The sequence below is a fragment of the Podarcis raffonei genome, chromosome 1 (assembly GCF_027172205.1).
Source record: "Podarcis raffonei isolate rPodRaf1 chromosome 1, rPodRaf1.pri, whole genome shotgun sequence".
Classification (NCBI taxonomy): domain Eukaryota; kingdom Metazoa; phylum Chordata; class Lepidosauria; order Squamata; family Lacertidae; genus Podarcis; species Podarcis raffonei.
Window position 1 is genome coordinate 28,677,591 of NC_070602.1, and position 16,690 is coordinate 28,694,280.

At 45.2% G+C, this 16,690-nt stretch overlaps 1 protein-coding gene and 1 long non-coding RNA gene across 20 annotated transcripts in view; one reads left to right on the forward strand and one right to left on the reverse strand.

Moving 5' to 3' along the window:
- Positions 1-16,690, reverse strand: part of NRXN3 (neurexin 3) — a 1,132,087-nt gene that overhangs the window by 662,324 nt on the left and 453,073 nt on the right. The gene's annotated exons all lie outside the window — the stretch shown is intronic.
- On the forward strand, positions 2,572-4,805 carry LOC128408440 (uncharacterized). Its single transcript, XR_008329077.1, has 3 exons — positions 2,572-2,632; positions 3,797-3,861; positions 4,790-4,805. It is a non-coding gene; the product is annotated as an uncharacterized LOC128408440 (long non-coding RNA).

Consider the following 16,690-nt stretch of genomic DNA (forward strand, 5'->3'; position numbering starts at 1 on the left):
TACTTGTCCCTTCAAGGCACTGCAAGCATTTCTATCAGAGCTAGCCACTGGGCACTAAAAAAAATATCAAGATGATGAGATTGGCCCCGCTTGACTAGGTCCTCCTCAGTGCCAGGAATTCCCTATAAATAGTAAAGTGTGCCAGGAAATGTATTCTGACTCTATATGGAAAGCTCAGGTATACTGGGCACAGAAGTTCACCACACCTGAATGTTTCCTCCTAGAGGTCATGATCCAATCTAGAAGTGCACGGTTAATATCCCTTTATGCAATGTATAAGTTTTCATGATTCTTCACTAGCACTAGTTAGTCAACAAGTACTTCCATTGTTTCAAATACCTTTTGTCCATCTGGCAGCTACTTCTTCTCCACCCCATCCATGGTCTCAATTTCCCAAGCTGCCATTCAACCCAACTGGTTGGGTGACCATTGTGATTTTATTTATATATTTCTGTGACATCACTGTGTCAGATGTGGCACTGTGATGTCATTGAGAAAACCATACAGGCAGCCACATTCAAGCCAGAGGAATCTACTGTCTTGGCAAATAAGGCCAATGGGTGCAGAGACAATACATTTGCACTGAAAACCAGGCATGATAAAAAAAAGAGGGGGTGCTTTCTGAATCCATGAATATGAACACACACAAAAGTAATTTTGTCTCAACCTAATCAGTGTTTATCTAATATTGGAGATGGGGAAACAAGGCATCTTTCAACATACCCTACCCCAGTACATCTTTCAAGGGGGTGTCACTCTTTGCAGCTTAGTGTACAATAGAGCATGCTAACCTTTATATCTACTTTGCAAGTGCAAATGTTGGCTCACTTGGAGCAAGTAATGGAAAAAGGAAGACAGCTCAGTAAGATCTCATGGTTGCTTTTGGCCATTAATTAGAAGGGACAATAACTGGAAGAATGCTAAAATAGTCTGCCATTCCCCTTTGACGTCTAGGATGCTGCTAAAGGGGCAACAAACTCCCATTGTTTTCATTCTGCTTAACAACATAACATTTGCTAGTAACCACAAAACATCCATTAAACTAGGGGTAGCCCTCCAGATGTTGTTGGGCTACAACAGCCACTATCCCTATGTTGGAAATGCAACAGCAGAGATTGTTCAGTGTATAACTCCAGGGTTAATGCTGTTCTCAGGGTTAGACAACTATTCGTGTGGGTGGGTGGGTGGGTGTCACTTAGCAACTAGGCAGAGTGAGATAGCATGTGTTCTGATTGGCTGTGTCGTTCTGATGGAGATTCTTCACTCTGTATGTTTGGTTGAATGTTCCCATTAGGCACAAGGCCTGAAGTCAGAATGACAAAACCTGTTTCCTCCCCCTCAAATTATGCCGTTTTTGTTCAGTTTTCATGTTTAAAGCATCAGGATTTCTTTTCCCCTTCGGACTCATATCTGCATTATTAAAGTGAATTGGCTAACACCCTGTGCTTTATGGGAATAGTATTCCAATAACATCTTCATAACACCATGGAGGCTATGTCCTGTACTAAAGTATCCCACGTAATAGAACTACCTATTATACTCTACACTACAGGAATGTACACAGGCCTTAAAGAAACCTCCATCACTACAGTCTCCAGTTAGCATTCAAATGGATTTAAGTTCTGAAAGGTCAGTCATGTGAAGTGGCAATGCAAGAAAGGTATGTAGAGGATGGGATGGCACAGCCAATCCTTCTCCAACTTGCATATCAGGAGAAAGGAAAAGAGGTGTCTGCTATACAAAGCAGCAAATAGGCCAGGGTAGGGAATATTCCCTAATTCCACTGTGGGCAACCTTCTGGGGGATGTCATGGATCAGCATGGCCAGAAGCAAAGGCAAACAGAGCAACCTACTTGCTTTTGTCAAGTAGGCCACACACAAGTCACAAGCCCCATACAGCTCTCCAGCCTCCAATCAGGCAAGCAAGAGGCATCATCACAATTCAGGGACACATTCCAGCTAAGCAAAAGTACTCAAGCAACTGCAGAGCAAGCCCACCGATGGGTGTAGCCTGGCATGGCCTACTGAGATTCCTGAGGGCCAGAGAGGCCTGGAAAGCCTGGGCCTGAGGTTCCCACCTCAGCTTAAGATTTCCAGTGGCAATTTATCAAGCAATGGGAACAACTTTTCCACTAGCAGAATCACTACAGTGGTTCATTGTACAACCCCCACAAACAACACACAAAGGTGCTGCCATCCACTGACAAATATTGGATAGTCTCTGCAGGCCACCCAAAAGGACTGCCCCCATAGCTCACAGTTTATCCTCCTTTGTTGTACACATGCAGTGGAGGAGAGAGCTGTTGGAGGTTCCGTACGACCGAGCTGAAATAGCTCTCCTCCACTTCGTACTTCGAAATCCATCAGGCTCTCCTCCTCCGACGGTGATTAACAACCTAAGCCTTTAATGAGGCTTCAGGCACGCTCCCATTATGAAGAGTATCCAAGCAGCAGAAGGAGCCAAGAAATGTGTGCTACATTGCTACGTTTATTTCTAACTACGCAGGACAGAAAAGATCTGCTCTCTGTGAGAGTCTCCCGTGAGACTTCCAACAGTCTGGAATGTAAACAGAGTCTTGTGACTCCAAAAGCTGAACAGTGGCATAACAGAAATCTAACAAGAGCTTGGTTGGTGGGTGTGGCTTTGCTATACAGTGGTACCTCTGGTTACGAACGGGATCCTTTCCGGAGGCCCAGCCACATCCCCAAAACTTCATAACCAGAGGAGCCCTTCTGCGCACGCATGCATGTAACCTGAGGGTCCACTGTATTGGCTAGGGTGCCATCTTGAATAAAATATTGGGTGGTCCAGGTAAGCCCCACCCTGCATAACTGATCACATAACGCAGTGCACGCACACCATTTGAATGCCAATGCCCATCAACTTTGGGGGTGCCCGCCCCCTCAAATATTTTTTTGGGGGGTGAAGTCACCTCAGCCCCAAGGAGTTGTCTCCTATGCTATACAGGAAATTCCACACATGCCCTTTTCATTTTGTTTAAACAAATAAATCTGTCCACTCCTATGCTGGTGGGAAACATGGGCATGCATCCCCCCCCCCAAAGGAAACCGTTTCTAAAAGAAAGTACTCAAATACTAGCATGTCATCGTCTGACCCACAACGGGCCAAGATCCTCGCCCCAATTCATCACAGTAGAGCCAATGAGGTGAATAAACGAAGGGAGCAAATGACAGAGGAAGGGAAGCTGCTGGTGCCACTCTGAAAATCTTTGCTTAGACATAGTAGCAGTTACTCTTGAGGAACCTGTTTACATTCACTGAGCAGGTGCACAAGCTTTTGAGCAGCTCACTTTCTCACTTGGGCAGGCTTGGAAAGCATGTGATCTCCCAAGCCAATGTTACTAAGACACAGTAATCACATCTTAGTTTTTACAGCCCTAATCAAGAAGTAGAAGGGGAGGCTGGTGGCCCTTGGTAGGCCATGTTTGGCTCAGCGGGCCACAGGTTGTGCAAGCCTGGTCAGTGTGGATGTTACTGTGGTAAACTCCCTTGAGGATGCTGAAATTGGAAAGTCACATGCTTAAATGAGGGTGGAAGAAAAGTGCACAATGGACAAGAAGTATGTGAGTAGAAGTGGTTGTGTCCTGCTTGTTTCATCTTGTGTCAGTCTCCCTTTTAAGCCTAAAGTGACTCTCATTTAAGGCTCCGTACCATATCTCATGGTGCTGAACATGATAAACTAAGAACTACATAACATTTGCTTTAATTAATGAATACAGTCCTCAGAACTATTGGTAACTTAACTCTAATTTGCTTGCTTTTGTTTCTGCTCCAGAGTAGGTGATCTGAGGATTGCAGTATACAGTGTGCCATGAAAACTTCTTTGGGGAAAACATAAAGGTAAAGGGACCCCTGACCATTAGGTCCAGTCACAGACGACTCTGGGGTTGCGGCGCTCATCTCGCTTTATTGGCCGAGGGAGCCGCCGTACAGCATGTGGTCATGTGGCCAGCATGACTAAGCCGCTTCTGGTGAACCAGAGCAGCGCACGGAAATGCCGTTTACCTTCCCACCAGAGCGGTACCTATTTATCTACTTGCACTTGGACGTGCTTTTGAACTGCTAGGTTGGCAGGAGCAGGGACCGAGGAATGGGAGCTCACCCTGTCGCAGGGATTCAAACTGCTCTGTGGTTTAGACCACAGCACCACCCGCCACTTAATTTAATTGCAGTGTCAGGGGATACAATGCAGGTGCCTTATGTCAAACTGACAGTATACAAGCCATGACTAAGAGACCAGCTCTTTTATATAAGTGCTCCCTGGAGCAAAGGGTCTACGGGAATCTCCTGTCTATAGAAAATTTCAACAGAATTGCTCGTAACTTCCCGAGGATGCTATGTGGTAATGTTTATTACACTAACTTTAATGTCTGTAAACCTTTTGCTTATAAGAGTATTATCAGCAATGTAAAGATGGTATATCTGCTACTTTCATAACATGCTGACATCCCTTGATCAAGTAGGAAAAGTCAAACTTGCATTTTTTACCAAGGCAATCATAAATACCCCCACCCAGTACTTTGCGCTTTCTATGAGCTATATTTAAAGAAAGGAGAAATGTCAACTTAAAACTGTTGTGCCCATTTGTGAAAGTGGACCCTGTGTACAAAAGGACACTGGAAGTCCATTTTAGATGCCCTACTGCTGTGAAAACATCTCCTTTACTGTACAGGAGCTTCAATTTAAGTAGCTACTTTGCTTCCCTGTTGATCTGGAAGTAGCAATCTTTTCCTCCCTTGATTATGCTTTCCTCCGCCTTTTTTTACAGAACCAACTTCTCTTAGTGTCAGGGAACTGACATCGGAACCAGAAGTGGAGGCAGGTCTCCCAAGCGATGCCGGAGAAGGGCCAAGCAGGGAGAGAGGGGACTCATCAGCTGGGGAAGGAAATCAGCGTAACACCAAGGATAAAGGGGGGCGGAGGGGGGAATCAGAGAGAGGGCTCCAGGACTCTTCGCTGGAGACCAGCGGGGAGAGCACAGGTCCTCCGCTACCCACACCCACCCTGGGTTCATCATCACCCTTGATGAACTTCTACAGGAAGTTCATCAAGAACTTCGCCCATTTAACAGCACCCATCACAGATTGTCTCAGTAGCAAAAAGAAGTTCGTCTGGACGGAAGGGGCCCAGCAATCCTTTGAAAGCCTGAAGAAAGTGTTCGCGTCGGAAGAGCAGCTCCTGCACGTGGATCTGGAGAAGCCCATGAGGCTAGAGACCGACGCGTCAGACCGGGCCATAGGAGCCTTACTTTTGCAGCCAGGAACCCAGCAAGACTGGAGGCCGTGCGCCTTTTTCTCGAGGAAGCTGAGGAAGTCGGAGCAGAACTACACAGTGTATGACCGCGAACTGCTAGCTAGCTATGCAGCGTTTCGCTGGTGGAGACATCTGTTAATAGGGGCACGGCACAAGATCCAGGTTTGCACGGATCACAAGAACTTGGAGTACTGGAGGACTGCGCGAGTACTCAACCAGAGACAGATTCGATGGGCACAAGAGTTCTCCAAGTTTTCCTTCGAGATCCGGTATGTGCCGGGAGAGGAGAATGTTAGAGCCGATGCTCTCTCCCGGAAGCCGGAGTACATGGAAGGAGAGGGACCGCCGGAAGCCCGACACGTGTTCCCTGAGGACAGATGGGTGTGGGGGGGAGTGTTGGTTGGGAAACGAGAACTAGCCGGTCTCACCAGGGACGACGAGTTCGCCCAAACTAAAATCAGGGAACTACGGGAAGGAAGGGAAAACCATTGAGAGTTTGAGGAAAAGGAACGGGTACTGTACTATAAGGGAGCGCTGTACGTACCGGGGGAGACCTTGAGGGGAAGGGTACTCAAACAACTCCACGACAACCCAACAGCGGGGCACTTTGGTCAGCACAAGACCATGCTGCTTGTCACCAGGCAGTTCTGGTGGCCAAGGGTAAGGGAAGATGTACGGGAGTACGTACGGGGGTGCGACCGCTGCCAGAGGGCAAAGGGGGGGAGGGCGGCCCCTGCAGGGTTACTGGAACCCTTACCCACGCGGGAAGACCCTGGGAGGTGGTGTCCATAGATTTTATGACAGATTTGCCCAAATCAAGGGGGAAGACAGCAGTCATGGTAGTAGTTGATCTACTGACAAAAATGTGCCATTTCATAGCTTGCTCACATGCGGTGACGGCAGAGGAAACGGCCAGATTGTTTGTGGATCACATCTTCAGGTTGCATGGGGCTCCCTCGAGGGTCATCTCAGATCGCAGGAAACAATTTATTTCAAGGTTCTGGAGGAAGCTCATGAGCTTGCTGCAGGTCGAGGTGGGCTTCTTGACGGCGAGACACCCGGAAACCAACAGGCAAGCAGAACGAGCGAACAGTATACTCCAGCAATACCTACGCTGCTACGTCAGCGAAAGACAGAACGATTGGGTAGAGAAACTAGCGCTGGCCGAATTTGCGTACAATAACGCTGAACATGTGTCCACGGGAATGAGCCCGTTCATGGCCAATTATGGGTGTCACCCCAGGGCCTTCCCGGGGAGGGGGGAGGAAGGGTGGAGCGTACCTGCGGCAGAGCAGTTTGTGGAAGAAATGGAGGCCTTGCACCAGCAACTTAAGATGAACTTGGAACGGGCCAAGGAAATTTACAAGAGGCAGGCAGACAAGCACCGTCGGGAAGGGAAGACCATACGGGTGGGAGACCGGGTGTGGTTGTCAGCCCAAGGGTTACCATTTAAGGGAGGGTGTAAGAAGTTGCGGCCAAGGCGGCTGGGACCTTTTGAGGTAACACAGCAGGTGAACCCCGTGGCATTCAAGCTCAAGTTGCCTGACAGCATGAAAATACACCTGGTGTTCCATAGGTCCCTACTCTCTCCATACAGTGAGGGGCGGGAATTCCCAGGGCGAGAGGGAGAAGTCACCACACACCCGCAGGTAGAGGAGAGGGAACACCACAACCAAGCCACGGAAATACTCGATTCAAGGTGGCGAGGGCGCCAGGTGGAGTACTTGGTAGCTTGGGAGGGAGAACCCGAGTCAGAAAACACGTGGGTTCCAGCGGAGGCTATCAATGATGGGTATCTTGTGGAGGAGTTCCACAGCCTGTTCCCAGATAAACCTAAACCACTAGCGAGATTCTGGGAGGAGCAATTTGGAACCACAGATGATGAAGAGGATTTTGTGGGGTTTCCTGCCTCTGAAGAGGAGGGAGGAGAGGCGTCAGAGGAAGAGGAATCGGACTGGGAGGGCCACCCCACGGGAAGAGATCGGAGTGGGTGGGAAGCGGAGTTTGAATCCTCAGGGGATGGCGACAGCTCATTCCAGGGATTCCCCGCATCGTCGGCCGAGGAAAGGGACTAAGTGGGAGGTGGATGTCAGGGAACTGACATCGGAACCAGAAGTGGAGGCAGGTCTCCCAAGCGATGCCGGAGAAGGGCCAAGCAGGGAGAGAGGGGACTCATCAGCTGGGGAAGGAAATCAGCGTAACACCAGGGATAAAGGGGGGCGGGGGGGGAATCGGAGAGAGGGCTCCAGGACTCTTCGCTGGAGACCAGCGGGGAGAGCACAGGTCCTCCGCTACCCACACCCACCCTGCGCAGAAGAGTTCCGCGCAGGGAAAGTAGGCGTAGACTTGGCGTCAAAGAACTTCTTTGCTGGAAGAAGTTCAAGAAACGCCCACTGACGGATTCTGCCAGCGACTGAACAGCCACGGAGTGGATGGCTGTCCAGCGAGAAACGGTTTAACCAGGCAACCTAGCCCAGAGCGGCAGTAACTTACACGCAAGCAACCCCTAATGCCATTACACTTAGAAAACCTGAAATGAATTCTACACTGCTTACCTGTGCAGACACCCCAGAAAGAGAAGAATATTCTGCTTACAGTGCCAAGTTAACATATATATAAGTGCAGATCCTTGCATCATTATTGTAGTTGTTTATGTTAGTGACTTCCCTTTAAAACAATCCAGAACTTTCACAATAAACTCCCAGTGAGGCAGCCATGTGACTCTGTTGCTGAATAACCAGCAAAGAGTGTTGTGGCATCTTAAAGGCTAGCAAATTTATGATGGCATTAGCTTTCATGCGCTTTGTGGCACAATAAATATGTTAGTCTTCAAGGTGCAAAAAAACAAACCACACACAAAAACCCTTTTGTTGTTTTAGTGAAAAACTGGCATCACAAAGGAAATCAGTCAGCAAACAACTGTTATGATCATCATCAATGGAATTACCATCCCAAAAAGAAAACATTCAGCATGGAACTCACTTTAACTTGTACAAAACATATCCAGAATATGCACCAAAGAGTTCAGAAGGACCTACAGGCCACATTCAACTCCTTCCAACACATATTAATCACAAGAGCAGCATTACCTGTTCTTTCCAGTGCACCAGGCAGGCTGTCTAACCGCCCTGTGTGGGAGAGCCATCTTACCTGATTCAGGAGCATCTTTCCACTGCAAAATGATGGCTGCATTTCATGCTGCTTAGGTTCCTGATATAAAATGAGCATCGGTGGAACAGATTAGAATCCTACTGCATTGCTTGCCTACTGCAGGGTCCAAAAGCAAGAGACAGCTTTGGAATTAGAGATCCATAAGCAGCAGAGAAATAACTTACCTTTCAACCTATTAGTAGGAAACCTGTTTTGACAAAAACCATTGGCAGAAGGATACCCAACATATATCCAAAAGTGGCTATGCTTTTCTTTCTCTTTTTGTTAACCAGGGTGGATGTGTTTTAGCTGAGTGATATGTTCCCCCCCCCCCAACATTTGAATTCACACCAGCAGCTTTGGCACTGCCAGAAACATTGCTGCTTTCAATTTTAAAATGAAAACACTGGTGCTATGCAACACAAGAGCGAAATTAATTCAGAGCCGCACAGACTGTATTGCATAGCTGAAGGAATGTTCTAACCACCTGTTTATGAGCAAAACTCAGTCATAAAACCAGCTGTGAGCAACAAACAGCAATGACAAACAACAATTTCTCAATCCTTTTGAAATGCATAATGGCATCTAAATCACACAGCATCACAGGAGTACTCTGCAAGGATTAGACGATTGTAATTGACATAGCTACCCATATGCCCTTCTCCACTATGTGGTGTGTTGTTGAGCTATAAAACTGGTTGTGTTTAAGAGAAACAGAGCTTTTAAATCCCAAGGTGAGAGTGGAGACGACCACAGATAGATTTCTTACCCTTACGGCGCCTAGATTGCCTCTCCGGAGAATGCAAGGTAGGATTTATAACCTCAGACAAGCAGTATCCACCGCCATACACTGAAATAACACTGTCAAAACATTTCACATTCATATTGGAGGATGGGGTTCAGACTGGGAGGAAGGTGGAGCAAAGTACAGATGAACAAGGAAAAAGTGTTTAGGTGCTTAGAGGTGAAGGCAGTTAAACCATCCAATGTATACTGTCAGCAACCTACCTGGATAGAAACCAACTTACCTGCACATCCTGAAGACCCATATTAAGGAGAGGGCAGTGGGTTTCACATGGGAGAGGGAAGGACATGCTTTGGTGGTGAAGCACATGTTCTGCATGCAAAAGGACCCTAGTCTAATTCTTTGTATCTCCTGGTGGGTCTGAAAAAGACTCACTGCCTGAAACCCCAGTTAGCTGCTGCCAGTCAGTGTTGACAATACTGAACAAGACAGATCAATGGTTTGACTCAGTATAAGGCAGCTTCTTACGTTCCCATGATAGCTTGAATTGTACCACCCAGTGAAAGCACAATATGAAGACAAAACAAGTGTGAGAAAGAAATGAAATGGAAGTATAGCTTTAAAAAAGAGAAGCATTTGAAGTGTTAGGGCAAAACATGAAACATGTACTGAAACCCCTAATAGTTATAGGCCTTGTATAAGCCCTATTTGGACATTCAGCATTAAACATCTATAGCACATATCCTGCAGCTACATAGAAAGAAGTTGGGGAGCTTAAATAGTTCTTCTGCCAAATTTCCAATTACTCAAGAACCATGTTTAGTCATAGTGCACTGGTGAATGGGAAGGCAGGCTTTTAAGGGGTAGACATGGAGGTAAGCCAAGGTATTTACTATATTTGGGGGGGGGGTGCAGCTCAGTTTCTCCCAACTAGGGTTGCCATGTTCTGAAGAACAAAAAACAGGATGCTGTGATGACTCTTATTTTAAATACCCCTACTATATGTAGGCTACTGAAGCTGTGATATATGGCTGAGGGGGGCAGGAGAAGAGAAGAGTAAACCAAGTCTTCAGCCACCAGTTATGTCTATGACTCATCCAGAAAGTATAGCCAGAGACATTTTGGCAAATTTTAAAATTCCACCTGGACAGAAATTTTACCCCTCAAAAAGAGGATGTGTCCTGGAAAAAAAGGACACATGGCAACCTATAAAAATGTGGGGAAGCTTGGTATTTGTTGCATCCAAACCTGGTTTAAAGCAGGGGTAGCCAATGTGGTACCCTTCAGATGTGGTTGGACCAGAATTTCCACCAGCTACACAGCAACATGTGGAGGGCACCACGTTGATGAGCCCTGGTTTAAAAGGGTCTGTCTGTGTTAGCAGATCTCAAAGAGTTCCATATGACCATCATAAACTTCATCTTGTCATTTTGATCCCAAAACCTTGTATGGTTCACAGGGACAATTAATTTTATCAGCAGAGGTACCAGCGGATACTATGAACCAAAAATAGTGCCGATTAATACTGTATGTAGACACAATGCGCAATGTTCACATCTTTCTTGGGAACCTGGAACATCAGCCAAACAAAGTGACAATTGTGAAGGCAACAAAGCATAGCTCACAACCTTTCCAAGCTGTGTGTTGCCCTATGTTCTAGATTGGAATAGGGGATAATTCGATTCCATTTGAATTTTAATGCAAACCTATCTAATTTGCACTTCCTCAAACAATATGTAAACCAAAACACAGCTGTTTTTCAAAATGTGCTCTAATCTGAATTTTGCGCTGCAGTTATCTCACGAAAAATGTTGGCAAAAAGGGATAGTGTACATAAGGGAGAAGTATACATAAATGCATATATTAATGAAAAAACCACACGGAAATACATTATATTCAAAGGGCTTACAAAAAAGTATAGATCAGGCAAAACTGCATACAAAACTGCATATTTTAAGAGAAATGCACCTCAAAATGTTTATGATTTTTCTCAAGGACTTTAAAAATCCACAAACTAATGCAGGAATGTGCCAAACTGAATTTAAGATTGAAAAAAATGACAGACAGACAGAAAGCAAAATAAACAGATTTGTTCATCCATAGTTCTAGATAAGATGTATTCAGTATAAGGCCCATAGCCTACACAATAAACAATACTAGTCTAGACTCCTTTCTCAGAAAATCTACTCCTGCCCCCTTTAAAAATAAATGGTTGTATCCAATGGAGTTGTCCTATTAGTGCAACGCAACAGGACTTGTGCACATCTACCCACATACCTCTGTGCACCCCCTCCCAAGAAAAAAATCTGTTCTGATGCGTAGAGGGGGAAATCCCAGAACAGAATGGGGGATATGGAGGCATGCAGGGAGACAAAATTTCATTGTGCAGGTGAAAGTCCTTGCCCTAACAGGACAGCTTCACTAGATAAATAGTCAACACCTTTAAAGACAGTCAGCAAATAGAGTTTAACAACAACAACAACAATTATTATTTATTTATTTATTTATTTATACCCCGCCCTCCCCAGCCAAGACCGGGCTCAGGGCGGCTAACAACCAATAATAAAAACAAGTTGATTAAAATACAATTTAAAAAAGATTAAAATACAACACTAAAACATTAGAATGCAGCCTCTTCACAGGAGGAAAAAGGAAAAGAAAGAGGGGGAGGGAATCAAACTGATTCTAAGCCAAAGGCCAGATGGAACAACTCTGTCTTACAGGCCCTGCGGAAAGAGATCAGATCCTGCAGGGCCCTGGTCTCAAGAGACAGAGCATTCCACCAGGCCGGAACCAGTGTTGAGAAGACCCTGGCTCTGGTTGAAGCTAATCTAACTTCCTTAGGGCCCGGGACCTCTAGGGTGTTGCACCTAGACACTCAGCCAAGCTTCCCTTTCCCTAGAAATATCAAAAGCTGCTTCCAAAAAGAGTCAGCAGTACTAGCATACCATGGAAAACTCAGTTTTACATGCTGGACATTTAATAAACAAAACAAAAGCTGACACTCTAGAGAGCCATCTTTCCCGGAAGAGATTGGACGCTCCCTGACCCAATGTGCCTTCAAACTAACAAGTTACATAATATGACAAGCCATCAATCCATGCAAATGTGCAGCAGCATTTATCATGCCACTCATGAATGATGTATTATTATCCAAAGCACTTCAGGGAGGCAATGCATAAAGGGAAAACAAGCACAGAGAAACCCAGGAAACTCCAGACCACTATCTAATACACTCCCTTGGGCCTTACAGACACAGCCAAGCAAAAGGTAGACAAACATTGCAATTGAGATTTCCAGCCGATCACGTTGCAAGTATCGGAGGAGAGAAAAGTGAGACAAAAAGTCACTCTATGGAACAGTTTAGGTCCATGGCTCACTATAGCACATCTGCCACATGGAAGCAACTTTGTTACCCCACATCATAGCTATATTTATGCAGAGTGTGGACACTAAACTCTTTGTGTGAAATGACTCACCATACAGATTGGATCAAAACACCACAAATATCCCCCCTTCCTTCCTTTCTTTCAACTCAGTAGTCAGTGTCTCCAATGGGACTTCCTACCAAGTAAGTATGCCTCAGCCTCCTAAAGCCTTACATACTTTTTAATGCCACAATAACAGCAGATTATATTCACTGATTATGTCATATGTGTTCTGGAGCAGTAGATAACATCTCAACATTTTTCAGTGAAAGCAATCAATTCTTTCAGAAGAAGACAGATGCAGACCACCAACTGTCTGGTCTCCATGCCCCATTCTGTTTGAACAGAAAGATGGGTATACCAGCATATACTGTAGGACATGATCATGGAGTCAGATATTGGTGACAGCTAGGATGCAGCATCTGCAGTCCTCCAGCTATGGTTAGACTCAAAATCCTATCAGCCCAACCATCATGGCCAATGGTTAGAAGGTGGTAGGAGTTAGCAACAACTGCAGGCACAGCAAGATTCTATATTTTGTATCCCTTCGTTGGTAGACAAAATATCATAATATACTGAATGGCAAAACTTGGTTCCCAGTGGATACCGCTAGGAACAGACAAAATATGGGCATTATTATTTAATATGTATATTACAGATGTTTCAAAATATACTAATTATACATAAGGTCAGATTAAAGAAGCAAGATTGTGAAAAAGGTGCTCTCTAATTTGAGAAATTTACTTGGTAATAATATGTGATGCTTAATAGTCCTGCCTATTAACAACTTCGGCCAGGTGAGGGGGACAGGCAACAGAGGATTATGGTTTCTCTCTTTAGAAAACCTCAACCTTAACAAAAAGCACTCTGAGGTAAATCCTAATGATCTGAGCAGGATTGATAAGTAAAGGTAAAGGGACCCCTGATCATTAGGTCCAGTCATTGCCGACTCGGGGGTTGTGGCGCTCATCTCGCTTTACTGGCCGAGGAAGCTGGCGTACAGCTTCCGGGTCATGTGGCCAGCATGACAAAGCCGCTTCTGGCAAACCAGAGCAGCACACAGAAACACTGTTTACCTTCCCGCCGGAGTGGTACCTATTTATCTACTTGTACTTTGACATGCTTTTGAACTGCTAGGTTGGCAGGAGCAGGGACAGAGCAACGGGAGCTCACCCCGTTGCGGGGATTCGAACCGCCAACCTTCTGATCAGCAAGTCCTAGGCTCTGTGGTTTAGACCACAGAGCCACCCACGTCCCTAGCAGGATTGATAAGCATAGCCAAATGCAATAAGAGTTGGCTACAAGTTTCACCTGTCCCTATAACTATGGCCATTATCAGAATATCCCTAGACAAACAAACAAACAAATGTATCTTGTTGAGAGCCCTAAAGCAGCTAAAGCGTGGGAGAATTGTGTACTCATCTGGAGGCATTTTGGAAGTTTTTACCAAAGCTAATCACCTGTCAGCTGGAGGTGCCTGAAGAGGCAACGAAAACTAGCTTGCCTCTTCAGCCAGGTGGTCAACTGCACTAAAAACTTTCAAAAGATATGCACTTTCCCCTGCCCCTGTCAGGGATTGTGACCATTCTCTGTAAACCAAGGCCAAATAATTTAGAGCTTAAGAAAATAAAACAGAAAAGATAAAAACTTTAAAACTTTAAATAAATAAATAAACAGCAACAATAAAGGTTCTGTTGTTTTTTAACTTGGGAACTTTGAAAAGTGGGGTGCAAGGCGACAGTCAGCAAACCAGAAACACAACCCAAATGCTCACAGATGGGAAATTGCAAGTATGTGGAAAAGCAAGAAGCAAGGTGGCATTTAAAAACTGACAGTCCTTACAGTGAGAGCAATAAGTTAGACCCAAAGGCCAAAACAAGTGAAGGGGACAGGTGTCAAAACACACATTATTTTGACCTTTGTATTCAACACAAAACTGTTCTAATAATTAAAAAGAGTGATCTCTTGTCAGCTTCTCTTTGCGTAATGCATTAACTCTTTATTTTTGCTCATTTCAGCAGTGTACATGCTGTCACCGACATCAAGCCACTGTTTCAAGCAGCTTCATGGTAGCCTCAAGGGGATAGAGCAGGGCAGGGGTAGACTGAAGGCTAAATGACTTATACGGGTTCTACAGAATTCTTACAGCTACAAAACACAAACTGTATCAGAAAGAAAGGGAAACTGTCAAAGCAACAAGTGATTCAGATAGCTCAGCGCTCAGCAAACTTAAGCCTGGACTGGGCACTGGCTAGCTTGATGCAGAAATCTGTACACACAACATAGGATTGCTTAGCTGATTTCAGTGATGGAGCCCAATCACCATGGGCGGAAAAGAAAATCATCTACCATTTCCACCCCCTTTGTCAACAGTGGCGAAGGCAGTAAGTAAAGGGAGGTTTTTTCTTAGCTGTGGAGGTCTGGCTATGGAACTACCACCTCCTCAAGAAGATTTGTCCAGCACCAATGCCATTAAAAAAAAGATAGAAGCCAGGAAAGACCCTTGCTATTTACTCAGAATTTAAAAACTTTCCCCGGGTTCCTCTACACTCTCTCTCTCTCTCTCTCTCTCTCTCTCTCTCTCTCACACACACACACACACACACAGTATTCTTATGTACTACATTTTTTATTATTTTTTTAAAAGGGATTTATTTTGGTTTTAAACATTGTCCTTGGGCAGCTTTGAATTTATTTCATGAGGAAAAGTGGAGGTATCCTTCATTGGTTCCCAGTACATTTCCGAGCACAATTCAAAGTGTTGGTGCTGACCTTTAAAGCCCTAAATGGCCTCGGTCCTGTATACCTGAAGGAGCGTCTCCACCCCCATCGTTCAGCCCAGACACTGAGGTCCAGCCTCGAGGGCCTTCTGGCGGTTCCCTCACTGCGAGAAGCCAAGTTACAGGGAACCAGGCAGAGGGCCTTCTCAGTAGTGGCGCCTGCCCCGTGGAACACCCTCCCATCAGATGTCAAGGCAATAAACAACTATTTTACTTTCAAAAGACAACTGAAGGCAGCCCTGTTTAGGGAAGTTTTTAATGTCTGACGCTGTATTGTTTTTAATATTCAGTTGGAAGCCACCCAGAGTGGCTGGGGAAACCCAGCCAGATGGGCGGGGTATAAATAATAAAATTTATTATTATTATTATTATTATTATTATTATTATTATTATTATTATTAAAAGGATCATTGATACTCCAATTAATTATGGGCTCTACGGTGCCTTGTGTGTACTCTTTTGGATCAGTGCTTGTGCAAGATGTGGGCTGGGATTTGGCTGAATCAAGATTGTGAATATCCAGCTAAATGGATGGTTGGTACATTGAGCTCTGGCACAACAGATCACCTGTGGTGGAAAGGGGGTGTTGATTCTAGTTATTCTCCCCCCACATTCCCCAGTGACTGACGATCACTGCCAAAACTGAGAGTGCCAACCTCCTGCTTGGCACAAAGACTTTCTGTACCAGGACATGCATTTTGCCTCCATGTATGCATGAGAATTTCTTGAGCAGGGCCAGAATTCATCCCTACCAAGTTATGCCACTGAAATTGGCTGTCTATCCAGCATATAAGAAATCCAATTTCCAAGATTTCAAATCCCATTTCTGGCACAGGAGGGGCTTCCATTTAATTTGTGTATGTAAATGCAACTGTTTCTCAGCTGGATGAAAGGCTGGTTTGTGCTATGGGTAACGTACACAGATGCAGAATAATTGCTGGTATTATAAACCTTTGATACCAAGCTGCTCAGTGTCCCCCCCTTCTTTCTGCATTATTTACTGCAATTCCAGGGGACATAAAATCAGCCATTTAGAAATCAAGCACTGTTATTTGCACTGCCATGAAATACTGAGAAACAATGGGCTCTTTCCAGACAATCAGTTTATGGAGCAATAAATGCATGGTTGTTACTAGTTCGTTGAAACATATCCAGATTTCTCCAGTCAAGGAAGCATTTCTGTTGGGGGCATGTGCCTTTTCTAAGGACCCAAATGGCAATATTTTTGGGCAGGGAAAAAATAGATTTCTCCACAAGCTACTGGGCCCATAAGCGCCATGCTTGCTGAACGTGGCTGTATACGTGTCAAGGGC